At 39.4% G+C, this 21,893-nt stretch overlaps 1 pseudogene; it reads right to left on the reverse strand.

The window, feature by feature from the left end:
* Positions 1-21,893, reverse strand: part of LOC149251522 (vacuolar protein sorting-associated protein 36 pseudogene) — a 35,365-nt pseudogene that overhangs the window by 5,939 nt on the left and 7,533 nt on the right.

A 21,893-nucleotide genomic window follows, 5' to 3' on the forward strand; every position in this document is an offset into this window, starting at 1 on the left:
GGTCTTGGCTTAACCTATGGGTTTCCAGTAGCAGCAATTATTGGAGGGGTTTGCTTGAGAAGTTGAAAACCCTATTTCTGCAGCAAAATGAGAATTTATTTAAAAGGGTTCGACAAATTTTCTTATTAAAGGGTGCGACAAGACTTCAGGTGAATCATTGCAGGCATAATAAAATTGGACAAGGTTTGATTTGAGCCATAAGAAATTTTAAAAAGGGGTCGAATATTATTTTAAAGTGCTGAAGATTAAAAATTCCAATGGGTTCTGATATTGCATTATTTTCAAAAGGGCCTGTTAGCCCTGAGGTGCAGCGCTAACATTTTAAAGGTCAAATGAGGATTCGGGCTGCTTTGTTGTTCTTAAAAGGGTTCCAAATGGGCCATTATTCTTCTTCTTCCCTTACCCCGCTCACACTTTACCCTTTCTCTTTCCTAACTTAACCTTCACACCCCGACAAATTCCTCTATGGCCTTAGCCCCAAGCGTAATAGCCAAAATCCTCATAAAACCTCACCCATATGCCTTACGCGCATATAACACATTTCCCGAAGACATCTTGTACCTTCACCGCATCTTCGCCGTTGATTTTTCCCTGCCAATCCAACGGTCCACATCCCATCCAATACACCAACTTGTCCAACACTCCTCCGCCGTTAGATCACCCCCACCAGATCTAACGGTCAGCGCCCATATCGTGCGGATAACAAGCGCAAGAAGTACCCGCCCGATGTGGGCGGTTTTTATTTTTCCCTGCCGCTACATGTCATCCCGTGAATGGCATCGGGCGAGTTCTGACACTTACCGCTTACCACCTGATGCCCGTGCGATATAAACCATTACCACTCAAATCAAACCACCTCGCGCATTATTGCCCGCACATCTCTGCCGCCCGATAATCGTCCGATCTGCTCACCTGAAGATCTAACGGCCTGGACATGTTCCGCTCCCACCACGACTGCTAGCCTCCAAAAAACGATCTCCGCCACACATCTCCCTTGATCCGACAACCATCATTCGCGATCATTCATGACTGTCCATCTGCCCATGCACTCCATACCCCATGTCCTGTCTGTTACTCGAAGAGGAAGATGGCCAACTCTGTCAGTCTGGCGATAGTCTGAACATGAAACTGAATTAAAAGAAGAGCATGGCTGGAGGAGAAAAGGACATAGCATGACTCAACAACCGAATTAAACAGTCATGGAACTCCACTGCCATGATCAATCCGACTACCCGAAGGACAACACAGTACCAGAACCGATCAGGTTTTCGTAGTGAAGAAAGCAACTACGTTCAAAGACGCTATCAGACAGTTAATGGTAGTTGGTGGTCAATTAAGACCCCTCCATCCCTAAACGGCTAAGAGCCATTGTAATGATAGATTATAAATAGCTAGAAGAAAGATGTAATCAAGGTTGGCAATTGTGTTTCGATTCAACTTCTGGAGACTGTAGATATTCTGTAACTTGTAGCGTCTCACTTCATTTTCAACAATGCAAGCTTCTTTTGTCGTTATTTGCTCAATGCCCATTTCTTCTTTGTTCTAAGCTTGTGCCTAATGTGTTGTATTCATGATTTCTCCTATGTCTAATGCTATATAACTGTCATCTTATCTCTGGATTAGGCAATTGAATGTATCAGTTAGTGGGTCACTCAGGTTTCTTCTGTATCAAATGCAAGATAATTGTCATCTTATCTTTGCATTGATATATTAGATTTGCAAGTTTCTTTACTAGTTGCAGCTGGCCATCATACATTTTGTATGCATTTGCTGGTGTGGTTAATATTCTTCGTCTATTCACCTAATTCCCAAATTGTTGAGCATTGGTGGTCTAAAGCCTTGTAGTCTGAGGGTGTTCATGCATGTATGGAGTGAAAACAGAGTAGAAGTGGTTATCTGGCTTGAACCAAACCATCACCCATCCCAATAAGTTTCTAGAACCATATTGAAGATTATATGTTACCAGGCATCTTCGAGCTATAACCTAGGAGAGTTTCCTGGAGCTCTAACATAATTGGCGCCGTTGCCGGGGAGAGGAGATTGAAGCTCAGCGTCCCTGGGAGAACGACATAGATCCAACTTTGATGATAGACAAATTCTGGACACATTTTTGGTTGTAATCATCTATATGGAAACTCTACTGGAGGCTGAAACTTTTGGCGACTCCACATAATAGTTCTAGCTCAATTTGTGAGGCATACTCGGAGAAATCCTCAGAAGTCACCAGCTGACTCAGTACCTGACCCTAAAAAGATCATCAAAGGAAGAAAGATATCACAAAAAGGAGCATCAGGATCAGGTAAACCTAAACAATCCTCCATATCTCTGAAAGAAAGGCTTGTAATAGAACAAATACATGTTGAGAATATAGCCTCTAGCACTAGCAGTGAAGAAAAATTTTCAGAGATTCATAAAGCTCTGTATTCTTTAGGTTCTCCTCTTGCTTTAAGCCTGAAGGAAACCTCACCTCCTATCCCTCATATTCCTTTAGTCTTGTCAGTCACTCCTCAACTCTCTATCATCCAGACTGCCAGCACTCTTCCATCCACCACAGCCATGGCAGGTCCACAAGCACCCACCAAAATGGAAAGAATCATAGCTGCTAGGTATGGACCTCTAGTACTACCCACTCCTTTGAGTGCAATGCCTGCTGGAGAATATCAAAAATACATGCCCAAGTTCACTGGGACTGAAGGGATTACAGCTGAAGAACATCTTGAGTCCTTTTATAGCTATGCAGATAATCTAGACATTAGTGAAGATGATGTGTGGATGAGAGTCTTTGTCCAAAGCCTAGATGGAGAGGCTAGAAAATGGTTCAGAGAATTGACCCCTAGATCTATAACAGACATTGAGGCCTTAGATGATGTTTTCCTAAAGCATTGGGGGGATAAGAAAGATTTTCTCTATTATCATACTGAGTTTGGCAACCTAAAGAGGGAAAATGGGGAGTCATTGTCTGATTTCAATAAAAGGTTCAACCGCATGTACAGCAAGATACCAGTTGAAGTGAAACCTACCCCCACCTCTACCAAGCTCACCTATGCCAATGCCTTTGATTATGACTTCTACCTGCTATTGAGAGAAAGAAGACGTGCTTCTCTGGCTGAGATGCAGGATGCAGCCTTGGAGGTCGAATCTAATATTATGGTTGCAGAGAAACTCAAGGGACATGTTGATCGAAGGAGACAGAGGGGTGAGTCTTCTTCATCTTCAAACCCCAAGATAGACAAAATGACCAAGATGATAGAATCATTGGCCTCTGAAATATCCAAGCTGTAGTTTGAGTAGCATTTAGGGAAAGGAAGAGTTCTTAATACATTCGCTCCTAGAAATCCAAATCCATATAAAAGAGCAAATGAACAATTGCAAATCATGCAGAGGAGAAAAGAGGCCAATGAAGAACAAAAGGTGAAGACTCCCTTCCAGAATGTGGTCATGGAAGAGGAGCAGTTTGAAGAAGAGGATGAGATCCACTGCATGGAAGACAAAGGCAGTCCTTCCTTTTTGACATTAGTTGCCTATGAGGAGTCATTACTCAAAGACTAGACCAGCTAGGAGTGGGATAGAGAAGCTGTTCTACAAATTGAAAATCAGCAGAGATATAACCTGAGGTCAAGGATGAGTAATGGTAAAGAAAGCCTTGTCCAAAAGACTGTTGTTCCTGCAGAGTAGTAGATTATCAAGCACAAGCGACCGACAGCTGATCCCAACATCCTCAAAGCACCAGCTCAAGAGTTAAGAGGTCCTGACAAGTCCCCTTCTCCCTTCAGTTTTGAATCAGAAATCCAAAAGATGAAAATATCTATACCTATGATGGAACTGGTAAAGAATGAAGCCTTTAAGAGACCCATCCTTGAAGCCCTTGAGCTTAAGGCCACACAAGCATCAAACGACTATGTGAATTTGCAAGATGACAAACCTGCAGTTGTGCTTAGCCCAAGGACTGAACCCTATGATGATAGCTCCCCATCATTCTATGTCTCCTTGACCATTCATGACAAAACCCTGCACAACTGTCTGTTGGACATAGGTGCCAGCCATAATCTAATGCCAAAGGCTGTCATGGATGAGTTAGGCCTTGACATCACTAGAACCTATCATGACTTGTTCTATTTTGAATTAAGAAAGGTGAATTGTTTGGGGTTAATCAAAGATCTAGCCATCACCTTATCCCAGCTACCCATGAAGAGCATGATGATGGATATTGTACTAGCAGATGTCCCCCCTAAGTTTGGCATGCTACTTTCCAGAGGGTGGATGAAGAGGTTGGGTGGGACATTGCAAAATGACCTGTCCTATGCCACTGTTCCAGTTTTTGGAGGTGAAAGTAGGAGATTATACAGGGAAGCTCAGTTAGCCTATATCATTAGTGATGAGAAGCATCCCACTAATCATCCCATCTATGCTGTTGATACTGACTTTGGAGCCTGTATTCTCCAAATAGAAGAATCCCAGCTGGCCTCAGTGCAGCTCAAGAAACCACTATGCCAGGTCATGGAGAAGGAAGGGCCACATATTTGGGATATGTTCTTTGATGGAGCTTGCTCTAGGGAAGCTGCAGGAGCAGGTGTAGTGCTGGTATCCCCAACACAGGAGTGCAGACATCTGTCTTTCAAGCTGACTTTCCAGGTCACCAACAATATAGCAGAGTATGAGGCTTTGATATTGGGCTTAAATGCTACTAAAGAAAGGGGAATCAGAGACATAAAGGTGTTTGGAGATGCCGATCTCATCATTCAACAAGTAAACAAAATGTTCCAAGCAAAGCACCCAAGGTCGAAAGCATATAGAGATGAGGTATGGAGGCTCAAAGATCCTTTTAGTAGCTTCTGTATTTCATACATCCCTAGGGCTAAGAATCAACTTGCTGACTCTCTTGCCGTGTCTGCTAGCATGTTCATCCCTCCCATGCCCCCTAAATTGGCTTATGAAGTTCAGGTAAAGTATAGACCATCTTTGCTTGATAATGTCAAATACTGGAAAGTTTTTGAGGATGATGATGAAGTCAATAGGTTTCTGCAAGTCATTGATGAATTCTCTGAAATGCAAATTGATCAAGAGAATGAAGCCATGGAGGAATGTCATCAGTCTCAGCTGAGAAACAAAGTTGGCCAAGACAACATTGTACAATTGCCTAGTAACCATATACCTAAAGGGTTGGTGCCTCTAGAGAAGCTGTTTGACCATAATGATGTACCCTATAGTACTGCCCAAAAGGAAAATAAGTCTGCAGTCCATAGGCATAACATAGGGAGCTCAGATCATCCAAAGTATATAAATCTATCCACCCACTTGTCTGCTGCCCAAAGTTCTGAATATTGCACCCTGATAAAGCAATTTGCTGATGTCTTTGCCTGGGAATACAGTGACCTTAAAACTTATGACAAGAGCATCATCCAGCATAAGATTCCACTGGAGAAAGACACCATCCCTTTTAAGCAGAAGCTGAGACCCATAAACCCTCTGCTACTCCCTTTGATTGAAAAGGAAATTAAGAAATTGTTGGCTACCAAGATCATAGTCCCACTGAGGTATTCGAAGTGGGTAGCCAACTTGGTAGTAGTGAGGAAGAAAAGTGGGGAAATCCGACTGTGTGTCGACTTCAGAAACCTGAATAAATGCTCTAAGAAAGACAACTATCCCCTGCCCAAAATGGAACATCTGTTGCAAAAGGTTTCAGGGGCTAGAGTCATGTCTCTCTTGTATGGATTTTCAGGGTACAACCAAGTGGCTGTATATCCAGAGGACCAAGAAAAGACTGCCTTCACCACTCCTTGGGGCACTTTTATGTACTCCAAGATGCCTTTTGGACTGATGAATGTTGGGGCTACCTTTCAGAGGGCCATGGACATAGCCTTTATGGGAGAGAAGGACAAGTTTGTCCTTATCTACCTAGATGACATAACAGTTTTCTCCAGCAGTCACGAGGATCATTTGCAACATCTGAAGAAGGTGTTTTTGAAGTGCAGAAAGTTTGGGATTTCAGTAAATCCCAAGAAGTCACAGTTTGCTCTGGAAGAAGGCAAACTTTTAGGGCATATCATTTCTGCTGTGGGTGTTAAGATTGATCCAGAAAGGGTTAAAGCAATCCAGACATTGTCTGTCCCAAGGTCAAAGAAGGACATTCAATCCTTTTTGGGTAGGATCAATTTTGTAAGGAGGTTTATTCCCAATTTTGCAGAACTAGTGAAGCACATCACCTCCATGTTAAAGAAGGGGTCAGAGATAAAATGGATAGAGGCTGCAAGAAAATCCTTTGAAGCCATCAAAAGAGCTATTATGGAAGCTCCCACTCTGATCAGCCCAGACTATAACAAGGAGTTCCATATCTTCTCTTTCACTTCCTGTGACACCCTTGCAGTAGTCTTGTTGCAGAAGGATGACGAAGGTACAGAGCACCCAGTGGCCTTTTTCAGCAAAACTTTACGGGATGCTGAATTAAGATATAACATAATTGAAAAGCAGGCTTATGCTCTTATTAAGTCTCTAAAGGCATTCCGAACCTACATTTTGTACTCCAGGGTGATTGCCTATGTACCCTCTACCTCAGTAAAGGATGTCCTAACACAGCCAAATGTTGATGGAAGAAGGACTAAATGGATTGCAAAGCTCATTGAATTCAACATAGAGGTAAAGCCCACCAAGCTTATCAAAGGCCAGGGCTTGGCTAAGCTGATGGCCGAAGAAAATTGTAGAATGCTGGACATAGATTGCATGGGTAAAGATTCAGATGTTGAGCAGGCAAAGGAAGAAACAAAAGAACGAAGGTAAAACCAGTCATTAGTCGAGAATTTGGCTTCTTGTGATTGGTATTCCTGTATAGTTCATTTCCTGTTGAAGCTAGAAGTCCCTCTAGGGCTTAGCTCAAGTCAAGCCAGGACCATTAAGCTCAAAGCAGCCAAGTTTTGCATCAATAAGAACCCACTTTATTGGAGGGACCCATCCGAAATCCTCTTAAGATGTCTAGACAAAGAGCAATCTGTGGAAGTCATGCACTAGTTCCATTCTAGCATCTGTGGAGGACATCATTATTGGAAAACCACAGCCCACAAGATCCTGAGAGCTAGGTATTATTGGCCTACTCTATTCTCTGATGTATTTTCATTTGTGAAGTCTTGTGACAAATGGCAGAGGTTTGCAGGAAGACAGCAGCTGAAATCTTTGCCCCTGAAACCAATACATACTAATGGCCCTTTCCAGCAGTGGGGTTTGGATTTCATAGGGGAAATTAATCCACATTCCAGTGGCCAGCATAGATGGATTTCAGTAGCCACTGATTATTTTACCAAATGGATTGAGGTCATCCCCACTAAGAAAGCTAATCACCAGGTTGTCATGAAATTCTTGACAGAAAACATTTTCACCAGGTTTCGCTGCCCAAAGAAATTGGTTACAGTCAATGCAACAACTTTAAGGGCAAAAGAGTTGGTGGAAATGTGTGACTCAATGGGCATTAAATTAATGCTTTCCACCTCATATTATCCTCAGGGTAATGGCCTAGCAGAATCATCCAATAAAATCCTAGTAAGGATAATCAAAAAGCTGTTGGAAGACAACAAGTGGAGCTGGGATTCCAAACTAAAGTTTGCATTGTGGGCTGACAGGGTTACCACCAAGAAGTCCATAGGGAACTCTCCATTCAAGCTGGTATATGGCACTGAGGCTGTTTTCCCAATCCAATTGATCCTCCCTGTTGCCAAATTCTTGCAAGAAGAGCAAAACGAGGAAAGTGACATGGAAAGGAGGATGAGTGACTTGGTTGAATTTCATCAGATCAAAGATCAACTGATTGAGAGGTCTGCAATACATCAAAAGAGAATCAAGGAAGCTTTCGACAGAAAGGCAAAGATGGAAAATTTTTAGGTTGGTGACTGGGTTCTCAAATGGGATGCACTAAAGGAAAAGAAAGGCAATCATGGTAAATTTGATGCTCTATGGACAAGACCATTTGTCATCTCTCAGGTCCAAGGAAACAATACTTTCATGCTGCAAAGTTTGGAGGGAAAAACTATTTTTGATGGCCCAGTCAATGGGTGGTTTTTGAAAGTTTATTTTGTTTAAGGCTTTTCAGGCCTCAGTATTGTAAATATGTGATTTTTCAAAGTTTTGGTGTAGGCTTAGATAGACTCCATGCCCAATGGAACACTAGGTAGTATTTCTGATTTTGGCTGCTTACAGGAAAGGCAGTGGTCTACAGTTCTTGAAACCTCACAGGGAGGATTTCATCCCCAGAAGGAGCCAGTGTTAGCCCTGAGGTGTAGCGCTAACATTTTAAAGGTCAAATGAGGATTCGAGCTGCTTTGTTGTTCTTAAAAGGGTCCCACATGGGCCATTATTCCTCTTCTTCCCTTACCCCGCTCACACTTTACCCTTTCCCTTTCCTAACATAACCTCCACACCTTGACAAATTCCTCTTTGGCCTTAGACCCAAGCGCAATAGCCAAAATCCTCATAAAACCTCACCCATATGCCTTATGCGCATATAGCACATTTCTCGAAGACATCTCGTACCTTGACCGCATCTTCGCCGTTGATTTTTCCCCGCCAATCCAACGATCCACGTCCCATTCGGTACGCCAACTTGTCCGACACTCCTCCGCCATTAGATCACCCTCACCAGATCTAACGGTCAGCGCCCATATCGAGCGGATAACAAGCGCGAGAAGTACTTGCCCAATGTGGGCGATTTTTCTTTTTCCCTGCCGCTATGTGTCATCCCGTGAATGGCATTGGGCGAGTTCTGACACTTACTGCTTATCGCTCGATGCCCACACGATATAAACCATTACCACTCAAATCAAACCACCCCGCGCATTATCGCCTACACATGTCCACCGCCCAATAACCGTTCGATCTGCTCGCCTGAAGATCTAACGGCCCGGACATGTTCTACTCCCACCATGACCGCTAGCCTCCAAAATCGATCTCCGCCACACATCTCCCTTGATCCGAAGGCCATCATTTGTGATCATTCACGACTGTCCATCTGCCCATGCACTCCATACTCTACGTCCTGTCTGTTACTGGAAGAGGAAGATGGTCGACTCTGTCAGTCTGGCGATAGTCCGAACATGAAACTGAATTAAAAGAAGAGAATGGTGGGAGGAGAGAAGGACACAACACGACTCAACAACCGAATTAAACAGTCATGGAACTCCACTGCCATGATCAATCCGACTACTCGAAGGACAACACGGTACCAGAACCGATCAGGTTTTCGTAGTGAAGAAAGCAACTACGTTCAAAGATGCTATTAGATAGTTAATGGTAGTTGGTGGTCAATTAAGACCCCTCCATCCCTAAACGGCTAAGAGCCATTGTAATGATAGATTATAAATAGCCAGAAGAAAGATGTAATTAAGGTTGGCAATTATGTTTCGGTTCAACTTCTGGAGACTGTAGATATTTTGTAACTTGTATCATCTCATCTTCATTTTCATCAATGCAAGCTTCTTTTATTGTTACTTGCTCAATGCCCATTTCTTCTTTGTTCTAAGCTTGTGCCTAATGTTTTGTATTCATGATTTCTCCTATGTCTAATGTTAGATAACTGTCATCTTATCTTTGGATTAGACAATTGAATGTATAAGTGAGTAGGTTACTCAGGTTTCTTCTATATCAAATGCAAGATAACTGTCATCTTATCTCTGCATTGATAGATTAGATTTGCAAGTTTCTTTACTAGTTGCAGCTGGTCATCATACATTCTGTATGCATCTGCTGGTGTGGTTAGTATTCTTCGTCTATTCATCTAATTCCCAAATTGTTGAGCATTGGTGGTCTAAAGCCTTATAGTCTGAGGGTGTTCATGCGTGTTTGGAGTGAAAACAGAGTAGAAGTGGTTCTCTGGCTTGAGCCAAACCATCGCCCATCCCAATAAGTTCCTAGAACCATATTGAAGATTATATGTTACCAGGCATCTCCGAGCTACAACCTAGCAGAGTTTCCTGGAGCTCTAACAGGGCCGACTCTTTATGTGAAAGCCAAAGTATATTATGGCCAAGGTTAAAATGTTTGTAATAATTTAAAAAGGCTAAACTATTATTTGGGACTTTCAAATATTTTAGGGAGGAGGTGTATAACAAATTTTTAAGGGGCCGAAATATTTCTTGGCTCTCAAATATTTTCAGGAGTTTGAGAACAATTTTACTGAGACTGAGATCGCAATTTGCTTGAGGGAAGGCCAAGAATATCCATTTTAGGAAGTCGCATCAGTGTTCATTACAAGATTCGACTTTGAATTTTATTGACAAAAATTTGGTGTGTTGAGTTTGAAAGAGCCACGAGTCGCTACATGAGAGCCATGTCGGATAACACTGGGTGTTACAAGGGAAAAACGACACAGGCGAACGAAGAACTTAAGAAACTTGAGCAGACGTAGAGATCAACAGGCTGAATTTTGAGGATTGTTGAAGATAGAGATTGGAGTCAAGAAATTGCTTACAAGTTCAAAAGGTCGAGTTCCATTGAAAAGGGCCAAATTGCCTTAGCATCAACAAAGTCAACTTGTGCATAAAAGAATGAGTGTGGAGCTTATACATGGATCCAAGGATTGTGTACCACTACTGAACCCGAATTTATTATGATTTCCCACTGGTTGCGTGCATTCAATTGGGTCGAGTTATCATTGTCACAAAGAGGGTGAAATACCAGTGCGATGTGGTTACTCCGAGAACAAATGTGTGGGCATGGATTGAAGGGACGGGTTCAATTTGAAGGAAGTCGACTATGTTGGATGGTGTTGTCATTGATGTCAACCCATGGAGTTGACTGGGTTTGACTTTGACCAAAAACACTAGCCACTAATGTCAAATGGTTAATGGATGCTTCTTAGTAATTGTTGGATTACATCAAGATGGCATCGATATTGTTGGATGTTTAAAAACCCAAGTCCTAGGGTTTGGGTTCTCTGAACTGAGGATGTGCCCTGACTTTGTCGAGGGTTTTTGATAGGTCAAATCATTGAGTTTGGGTTAGTGATCTATGTCATTAGATTCTCCTAGAAAATATGTTTCTGTTGATATGTGGTACGCCCCGAGAGGTCTCCTGGTTTGAGAGATATTCACAATTGAAGTTAGTGACCCCTGTTTTTGCCCAGTCTTTTGGCTAAAATCCCCAGGGGTAGTGACATGACACCTCCTCCTACAGTTGTCAACATATGACATTGTTTATCACTGTAATCTCACCCCATATAAGTTACATAACTTCAAAACCAAAGACAATAAATCAATCATTGACTTAATACACTCATGTGTCACCTACAAAACACACCAAAGAGGGTTAGTGTACAAATTCCTTAGAGCTTAAACAAACAAATTTATAGTACTTATAAAATAAATTAACCATACCTTAAGGAATCTTAGGAAGAGTATTAAATTATTTTTTTATAAAAGGTATCCCTCATATTGTAAAGGCTAATATATTTCACTCATAAGACTGATGGCCTTTCTCACTCATAAGGTTCACGACCTTTCTTACTTAACGCACAAGACATGACTTAATTAAAATTTTAATGTTATAACTCCTTCATCAAGCCCTTTCGTTGTCCTATAACAATCACTTATGAAGTCTCTCTAAACTCTATAAAAGGAGACCTTAAAACCTCTCAAAACACATTGATTTATCAAGATATTTTTCTGAAATTTTCGGTGGTATTTCTCTGTAATTTTCAGCTACCTGTAATAGGATAGCGAAGGATCTAGGGCAGCAAAAGTCTTGGTTAGTTGATTGCACTCCAAGTATCCATCCTCCACTTGGCCTTCAAGGTATATTTTCTTTTTGTTGACTATTTTAAATGAGTTGTTTTGGCATTTGTTGAAGTACAGATGTAAGGTTAGGCCACAGGCTTACCCTATTTTAGATAATGACCAGCGAAAGATTCAGGACTCGACCTTCCTTCCAAGTTATTTTAGCTTCACCATCATAAATACTGCAGGCTTTTTTTTAATTTGTTTGAAGTGTGTTAAGTCTATGGTTAGGGCTCTTTTTTGAGGGTTATTTTTTATGAAAATAAAGCTCTGTGAAGACAACTCTCTAAGACACAGGGCCTCATAACAAGGCTTGTAATATGACCTTTAACGACAACACCTTGGTTGACAATAGTTTGTCCTTTGACTTGATAGACTAGACATAGCACCTTGGAATATGATAAATCTGAGATTAGATTAGCCGTAATCTAACAAACAGTCATTAGATATGAGGCCTTACTATAGGGTTGTTTTAAGTCCTAAGGATTGAACATGTAATGTTGTAAAACAATGAGAAGTTCTTTGATATTGACTTGACATTGAATAGCATGCCTCTCCATATATATATATATATATATATATATATATATATATATATATATATATATATCTATATAACAACTAGTGACCTTTCTGCATAAACATTGAAGTATGGTCACAATCCTTGATGACAGTGTTTGATTTGACACATATAGTACTTTTTCACGAACCATGCAGTGAATTTGATATAATTGTGTTTCAAAAATGGAACCATATGACATACACCATGATATACTAGAAGTTGTAACATTAGTAACTTAACATCACACTCAATGATATATCAGTAGCTAGTTCATTAGTGACTTGACATCTCTTGTAAAGACTAATTAATGTAGCCTTTACATGATATGATAATATGATTATGTTAAAATGTAGTTATAGTGATCCTTGAGACAATGATGATTGTATATAAATTCTTTGACATAGTAAGCATCTATGATAAAATGTTTGACTTCGACCTTACTTGACTGTGACACCATATAACTACTAATGTTGTAAGTGACAAATTAACTATACCTTGACTTTGACAATTGTGTGATACCTTAAAGCGGTGATTGACTTATTAAGCTCTCGATAATGTCTGACTTTATAATGATATGATAGTAATATCCATATTCTAGGTTGTTGAAGGAAATGTAACTAGGTTCGGTCTTCATAAATGTACTTTTGATATTTGTATTTGTTCAAGAAAAGAAATATTATTTTTATAATATATGTCAATGAGTTTCTTGCTCATTGAAATAGGTCTAGCACATGTTAGAGTGCTATAGTGAGTCAAATGGTCAAAAGAAAATGTTGAAGACCTTAAGGGCATGTTACACCATGTATATGTTTGTATAAGAGTCAAAGAATAACCCTCCAAGCAAAGTCAAGTCTCCTCCAAGCATGTAACACCACCAAAGAAGCCATCCGAAGCAAAGATAGCAAGTCGGCCCACAAACAACAAGTCAGCCTAAAGGAGAGACAATCCTCTATATATAGAGGTTGTCCACTCCTCTATATATAGAGGTTGTCCACTCCTCTATATATAGAGGTTTTCCACTCCTCCAAAGATAACACATTCATATCTCTGAAATCAACGAATTAAGGAGGCAAGAAAAAGGGTAACGAAGGACGAAGAAAGGGTCTGCAAGTGCAGCAAAGAAGAAGGAAAGAGCCTCTCCCTGTGGTCATTACAGCACTACCATCATAGTCACGTAACTTCATTGGTTGGGCAATCTAAGTAGGCCTCTCACTCAAGCGAAGAAGGAACTCTCTCAAGCAAAGAAGGAAGAGGTAAACCTCACAAGGAAAATAGTCACACGTGTGAAGATAATGAGGTTGTCTCTACTGTCATAACAACCCTCCCATTACTGTCATACAAGTTCTTTGGTTGGTGAAGAGAAGAAAGGGATCATCATAAGAAAAGGGTCTCATCAAAGGTATCTCTCCTAGAGCAAGTGTAACAATATCTAACAACAATTGGAAGGAGGACGAAGTGTTGGGAAACAAAGTGCCAGAAGAAAGAATTGTCGGGGAACAAAGTGCATAAAGGAGGAAGGACTTGACTTGTGCTTGGAGGATATTCTAGTCAGGGGTCTAGGGTTTGGCATTGATCAATAAGAAGCTCAATAAGAGAAATTTACTGAAGGGTTTTCCTCTTGAGAGAAGAGAGGTTTTGGCCCTGGCAGAGAGCTAACATCTGGTGTTCTTGTTCTTACGTTTTTGGTAGCAATTTGATGAAGTACACACATGCATTAATAATAAGAAGAAGAAGATTAAGCTAACAAGAAAAAGTAAAAAGACTCTTCAAATTGTTATCAAGTCAAGAAGAATCACATTACACCTAATTGTCCTTGATTCTTCAACATGGTATCGGAGCAAAGGTGACACATCAAGGAAAGGGCATCTCAAGAACACTCATCAAGGAAGGACATCTACAAAGTTGAAGCATCTAGCCAAGTAGTTTCAATCACTTCAAGGATGAGAAGGTCTACCATCCATCACTCATCACGGAAGACTACAAAGTAAGAAGAATAGCCTTACATAAAGGCACCTACAAGAAGAGCAAATCAAAGAAGGACCTACATCAAGCTACAAGTCATCAAGCAAATCTCATCATCAAGCAAGTCCACTTGGAAAAAGCAACTTAAAGAACATCAAGATCTAAGGAAGGCAAGTGATCATGTCTTCAAGGAGAAAGCAAGTCTACTACATCTCAAAATCTATCAAGTAAGGATATGTCCCCTTCTGAATATACATCAATGCCTTTTTGCAAGGAAAGCAACAAATTGGTAGGTACCAATAACTTTCTTGCATGGAAGAAGAGAATTGATTTACTTCTCAAGGGGAATGAACTCCTAGTACCAATTTGGAAAAAGTCGAAGTCGGGATTAAATTGGCAAGGGTTCATAAATTGAAAAAGTTGTTAAAGTCGAGTGTTTTTTGAAAAAGTCGGTAAAATTAAAAAATACAAAAATATTCATTTTTTTTTTAAAAATCCCAACTTTTTCAATACAATCTCGACCTTTTCAATAAAATCCTGATTTTTTTCAAAAAATAAAAATAAAAATTAAAAAATCGTTAAAGAAACTACCTCATTCACGATTTTTTGGAAAAAGTCTCAATTTAATCCCGACTTTTTCAGCTGGGAAAAAATCGGCAAAAAATCAGTCGATTTAATCGACCAACCAAAAAAATCGCGTTTTGGGGATTTAATCCTGATTTTTTACCGAATTTTTCCACACTGCCTAGAACACATCAAAGGGAATGTTACTATTCCTGCTAAGGAACAAACTCAAGCCTTAGCCAAGTATAATAAGGATGAGACAAGAGCTCAAAGGATTCTAATAGAATCCATCAAAGATTCTCTCATTCCTTATGTCTCCAAACTTGAAACATCAAAAGAAATCTATGGCAAACTAGTGGAGCTATTCTCAGTAAGCACAGCTGGAGAAGTGATATCTCTTCGAAATGAATTGTACAAGATAAAGATATCAAAGGAAGGAATAGCTCCCTACTTCATGAAGATCTTTGAGATGAGGGATCAACTTCAAGAGCTAGGGGAAGTTATGTTCGACAGGGAAATGACAACTGTAGTACTCAATGCTCTACCTGAGGATTGGGGCAACTTCACATCAAGCATATATGCCAAGAAGGAAGCCACCCCACTAAGTGAAATGTGGTCTCTATGCAAGATAGAGGAAACAAGACTCAAAGCAAAGGAAGATGTGGGATCAAAGGAGCAAGCATTTGCTACCATGGCCAAGAGAAAGGGAAAATTTGGCAAATTTGGTCCACAAAGAACAAACAACAAAGATATGTCCAAAATCCAATGTTATGGATTCCAAGAATATGGACACTACAAAAGGAATTGTCCTAAACTAAAGTATGACAACAACAACAAAAGAAAAAGGGAAGAAGCTCATGTGACTCAAGAAATGAAAGAAGAAGACAAGAAGCAAAAGAAGGAAGATCCTCTGGATCTCTACTATGACTAAGTCTACTTCTTTACTTAAAGTCTTCTTTCAAAGTTTTGAGTAGTATAGGAGCATGTAGGAATAGAATAAAATTGCATGGCTATAAACATCTTCTAGAATCTAGAAGCATGATGTACATAGAGTTCTAAATACTCATGTAGAAAGAGAATTTATAAATAGAACAAAATGCATGGTTAGAAATATCTTCTAGAATATAGGAGCATGGTAGATATAGCTCAAGATATTCATGTAGAAGGAGCATACCTAGTATAGGACCTCATCCACAATGAAAGAAAATTGATCATGATTAAGAATCGTAGAAGATCTCCATCATCAAAAGGAAAGAAACATTTGCACAGTAAGGGTCTTCAAGATCCTATGATGGAATCTTCAAAAGAAGATTCATAAATAAACACAGATGTCTCATTGGGAATTCCATTCATGGGATTCAAGAAAAGGATGATATGCAGGCGAGCTAAGATGAAGCGAGAAGGGCCACACCATGGACAATCAATTGAAGATAAGATGATCAAAGGAGAATCAAGATGAATTATGTACACATCAAAGTTTAGTCATGTTATCATTTGTATATTAATGAGTCATGGAAATAGTTCTATGACATGATCAAGTAGGAAAGAATCTCTTTCACCAGTGACATGCTCGAAGGCATGTACTACAATGCAATGAAGATCAACAAAAGGAAAATATTCACATAAGGAGTATAAGATTGCTGACTAAGAAGCAAGAAGAAATGTTGACTAGTACTAGAAGCAAGCAATGAAGAACAGCTTCCACAAGGAGCATAAGGTGGTTTACTAATCTATCCAAGAAGAAGAAAATGAAGAAAGAGATCAAGCATGTGAAGAACACCATGATCACAAAGAATCACTATCTGACAAAGATCCATTGAAGAAATCTCCCGAAAGAAGGCAGGACAAATCTGACTAATAAAGGAAAAGATCAAAGGACCCTTGACACCTATGAAGGCCTTGGAGATATCAAAGGTGCAAATAACTGATTTTTCTCTACGAAGATGTCATGATGAAGAATCCATCCAACAAAATCACCATTTAATGTTGAAGCAATATCAGGATGAAGTCATGAAGGGCTACTAGATCAAAGCATGGGAACAAGCAAGTACAAAGAAGCATCCATGTGATGAGTAGCATGAAGCATAGAGAATATGACAAAGAATAACCAGATGAAAAGAGAACCTGATATATGACAAGAAGGTCACTTTCCACGAAGGAAGCAATGAAATGACAAACCAGGAAGGAAAGTGATCGATGGATGGTGCCCTACCAAGAAGAAGTTCAAACAAAGACTTCATGAAATCAAAGGAAGGAAGGAGATCAAGCAGCTGGAGGACCCACAAAGAAGAAGTTGCTGATGAATGGATAAGTCCCTAGCTAAGAGGGAGTTATAACAAGTTCCCAATTACAAAGGAACTTAGACAAGTACCTTGTCATAGGATACCTGGGCATGTCTTCCTCAATTGAGAGGGAGAGATAGACACAACATTCTTGTCTTCACTTGGGAAGAAAGAATGGGAGGATTGGGTAATCATCTGGCATCTGATACACTTTGAGGATGTGTCGGGCATCCAAGACAAGAGTAGGCAAGAGGACTGATATTCTTTGAGGGATGCGAACACAAGATAACAATAGTCCTAGAAGGTCATACTCAATGAACACTCGGGTGGGTATGTACCTTGAGAGACAATGACTAAGGTGTCTATAAGTCATTGGGCTCGCCAACATTGGAAAATGTGCCTTCTCTCCTGCCTGTTCTATGAAGGGAGATGGAAAATTTGCAAGATACTCAATTGTAATGTTTGTATGCTTGCTTTTTCTTTGTAAGGTAATTATCTATTACTCACAAAAAATTACAGTGTTTTTAGAGCCCTGCCTGTCAATGGTCACCCATAGGGGAAACCATACCACTAACAATACAACAGGGAATCAGTTCCAAAATAAACTTTGAGTCTGAACCAGAGAGTTAAGGAATGACAGAGTTTCATGCAAACAGGAATATAAAAGGAACTAAGCCTAGGCATAGCAACATAATGACAATAATCTAGGCTGCTCAGACCCGCCCTCCTATGCCTAGCTATACTAGAAAGCCAACAAAACTGAGAAACCATATCCATGAAAAAAACTTAGTAAAATTTGGGATATCCACCTCAATGGGGCTGGGGTGCGCCTTGCTGCATCCACTCAAGCCTGGAGCATGAGTGTGCTAGTCCTCCATGTGCTTTAGGCAGAGCCTCATTTCCTTCTGATTCAAAACCACTTTGTCCACTGTTTGTATGCTTGTTGTTAGCTATCGTACATCTCTTTTTTTATAATAAGATATTTCCCAGTTTCAGTTTTAAGAAAAATGTGTACAAAAATTACCTTGCTGTCATACTTCTATGAAAACAAATAATGAAATCAATTTCATTTTGGAATAGTTAATGTGAGGAACCTATCCCTCTTGATCTTTCTTTATTTCTATTTTTTTTCCTGAATTAATTTCCTTCATCTATCAAATCTAATTGTTCAATTGGGATAAAAAATTAGCTAAACAAATTGGCATCTTTATATATGTATGGTGAGTGGTAATCCTAGCTCTCCACACCTATTTTCAACAAACACTTAAGATGAATTAACCATAGCTCTTTTCCACGTTGAGTCTATAACTAAATGATGAATGTATCAACACTAATGCTTTCATTTAAATAGGTTGAATATGGCGAATTAGCCTTTTCTACCCTACAATATACCTAGTAGTCAATTGTGGAAAATTAGTTATTTCATTCAGGAAATATTTCACAACTGCATTGGCCCAATAGATTGATATGCACTAGTTTCTTGTTGTCTCATTTCCATTTCTTATTTTTATCCACCATTTCCTATCTTGTAGATACCCCTTTCTCATGTTTGCTTTCATTTTCACATAGTATACTATGCTACCACATATCATACCATATTACAACAACCTTCGTTTTATCAAGGCTTACTCTTTATTTTCACCTTGGGCCCCCACCCCATATCTTTGACGATCCTACCTTAGGGATACCCCCTTGTGCTAGAGAAAATCTAGCCTAAAGTGAGAGGAAGAGCTACTTGGGTGACAGTGGGCAACTTTATTGAATTACACAAAAGCTATCACCTTGGTCCATGGGATTTACACATTTCTCGGGGCTATATTTTGTTCTAACAAGGATTAAATCATTTGAATTTTGATACTATATTGATGGAAAACCATAACACTAGATATACAATACTGACTGTGTTGAAAGTTCAAGATATACTTCATACAACAGCATGATTCATGCCTTCAAATAAACCTTGAATAGCTTTTAAAATGATTTGAAGACACATTAATATTTGGATCATGCAGAATAAAAACTGAGAATGTGTGCGTGCAGGAAACAAAATAAACTCATTTTATTTTTTATCAAAGATCAAAATCCAATATCATGTCATTGCAACTGTTTTTAAGAGCAACTCCTATACTTGCCTCTTCAACATAACAATAACACAAATATAATTCATATATTGCTATATGCTAGGACAAGCCAAGTTACTCCAATGGATTCAACTAGGTTTGAGTATTATTGAAGGAGCTTTTGAGGAAGAACTGATTGTAGTTGGCATGCCTGCATTTCTAATAATATTCTTTGTGGCTAAATAAGTTCTAGCCAAAAGGCATATGAAAAATATGTGGCATGTAGTCCACGGCGTCTTGGATAGACAGTGATCAGGTGCTTTGCTAAGGCATTCCTTGATGTGAAGTCACCGGTTCATTTCCCCATCCCGATTGGCGTGATATATTGGACATGATGAAGATGTAGTCCCACCAAGCTTACAAAAAAGAAAATATGTGGCACGTAATAATTAGAAAATCAGATAGTTGTTTTACAAAACATTTTCAACATGGCAGAGAGGAAAGCCCACCTGAATAACATCGAGAAAATTCTAAAAATTCAAGATTTGGTGGCCTCATGACATATATAGCTTGTCTTCTTAAAAAGCTTCCATCTTTAACTAGAGTGGATCGAGATTCGAGAGATGTTAGTATATTTACTATTCAATGCCAAAGTGAATTTGTGGAATTCAGCCAATCTCCAATCCATGTAAGAGATAATAATATAATCATTGATTACAATATGAGTGGCAGTCGCATTTGCTCCCAGAAGCCAGTGCAAAGAATATAATTGCCGTTTGAAGGTAAAAATAAATTTATAGACATGGATTAAGATACATTACAGTCTTTAAAGGTTTCAACAGCTCCCAAATTGACTAAATCTAGTTGAAGCTCTCTTTAATTCAAAGCAGACAGACTTTTCTCAGTCTTTCTTCTGGATTCCTCAGTTGATGCCTAATCGCAACAGTTATGTGTGCCCTGCCTATCTAATGCACATATTAATATCAAAGAAGTCTATTTTCAGTGTTTTAGCAGCTCCCAAATCCATTAAATCAAATTGAAGTTCCTTCTAATTCAAAACGACTAGATATTTTTGTCTTTCTCTGAGATTCCTTAGAGAATGCACAGTCACAAGATTTATAGGTGCCTTGATGCAGGAGCATTTAGCCCAATAATGTCATTGTATTTTAGTAGACATAGGGGTATTGTGTTTTCAAGGGAGTTGGTCTCCTAAGTGTGAATTAATGTAATTATTTAGGCTTTTGAGTGATTTTAATGAGAATAGGATTTAATTGAATATAGTGAGGCATATTTGTAAATGTGCTCGAATGTAGGAGAACATGAGGGATTAAGATAATTGAGAGAGTAGAGGATTTGAGAATTAATTGTAAAACTTAGATTACGAGTTAGTTAATGATTTTATGGATTAGAGAGGATCCTTAGGGATGAGGAAGAGATTTTAGGATTTTGTTGAGGAATCTATGGATCTAAACTAGGAATTGGTTTTAGAATCCCTTTGTATAAATGTAAGCCTAAAAGGCAAAGACAAAGGTTAGAAAGTTAGATGTTTTAGATAGGCTAGATAGATAGCTAAAGTGTGGTTGTAAGCCTATGGGCAGAGTGCGAAAAGAGGTAACAAACCGGAAGAATCAGGCCAGAGAGAGACATAGAGTTTCATCATGTAATTGTTTGTTAATATATATCTATCTATATATATATATATATATATATATATATATATATATATATATATATATATATGCACAGAGATTCAATTCCAAGTTGTATAAGTGTGTCGTTGAGTATCAAATGGTGAATGATTAGTGAGTTAGTGTATTTTGTGTAACAGAGCTACAGGCGGAGTTCGGTGATGACACAAAGAGAAGCATGATGAGGAGGATCATAATGGATTGTTGAATCCACTAGAAAGATCAAAGCCGAAGCTCAGGAGGGAGTGCGCAGTGAAACAACCGAAGGACCAGAACCTGAATGAAACCCAAAACCACAGAAACACTGAAGAAAAAGCGTAAAACATAAGTAAAGAGAAGAGCGGGAAGGTGAAGAGTTGATGCATAGGAGCCGTTGGAGACCAACAGACGAAATTGAAGGAGATAAGCGGCCAAGATTAAATCACGCAGCGTAAAGTCAAAGAAATGAACGACAGAGATCAATGTAAGAGTTAACGGATGAGGAATCCGAAGAGCCATCGTAGCCGTCGATGGTATAACATCTACGGTCATCGGGCGTTAAATAGATCGGAAGTTAATCAAAGAAGGAAAGTGGGTTTACAAGCGAAGGCGGATTTTCGGGCGGCCTCAAAACCGTAAGTGGTATTGAAGGGTGAGCACCCGATTCCATAAACCGTTCGACACGTAGCAGCCGAGGAGAGAGAGGAAACTGCTTTATCAGGCGGGTAATCCTCGTACAAGTTGTCCGGCCGATATCGTTGAGAAGCGTTGGATTAAATGAGGTGAAGATCTACGGTGCAGGATCAATGATTGGTTTCGTTGATCGGATGTAACATCAACTGTCAGATTAAACAATGAGATCTACGGTGGAGAATTGATCCGATAAAGGTAACATCAGTAACTGTGCAAAGGCTGAGGATTGGCAGAAAAGGTATGATTTATGTGGTTTTATGTGTTATCTATTATAAAGGGTTTATAATAGAATAAAGCACGATATGAAGGTTTTATGGGTTAAGTCCGAACTAACCAAAGGAAAGTGTGAGGTT

This window comes from Pinus tabuliformis, chromosome 7, assembly GCF_031772625.1.
Source record: "Pinus tabuliformis cultivar Carrire ecotype Pingquan chromosome 7, CPIR1, whole genome shotgun sequence".
In the NCBI taxonomy this organism is placed as follows: Eukaryota; Viridiplantae; Streptophyta; class Pinopsida; order Pinales; family Pinaceae; genus Pinus; species Pinus tabuliformis.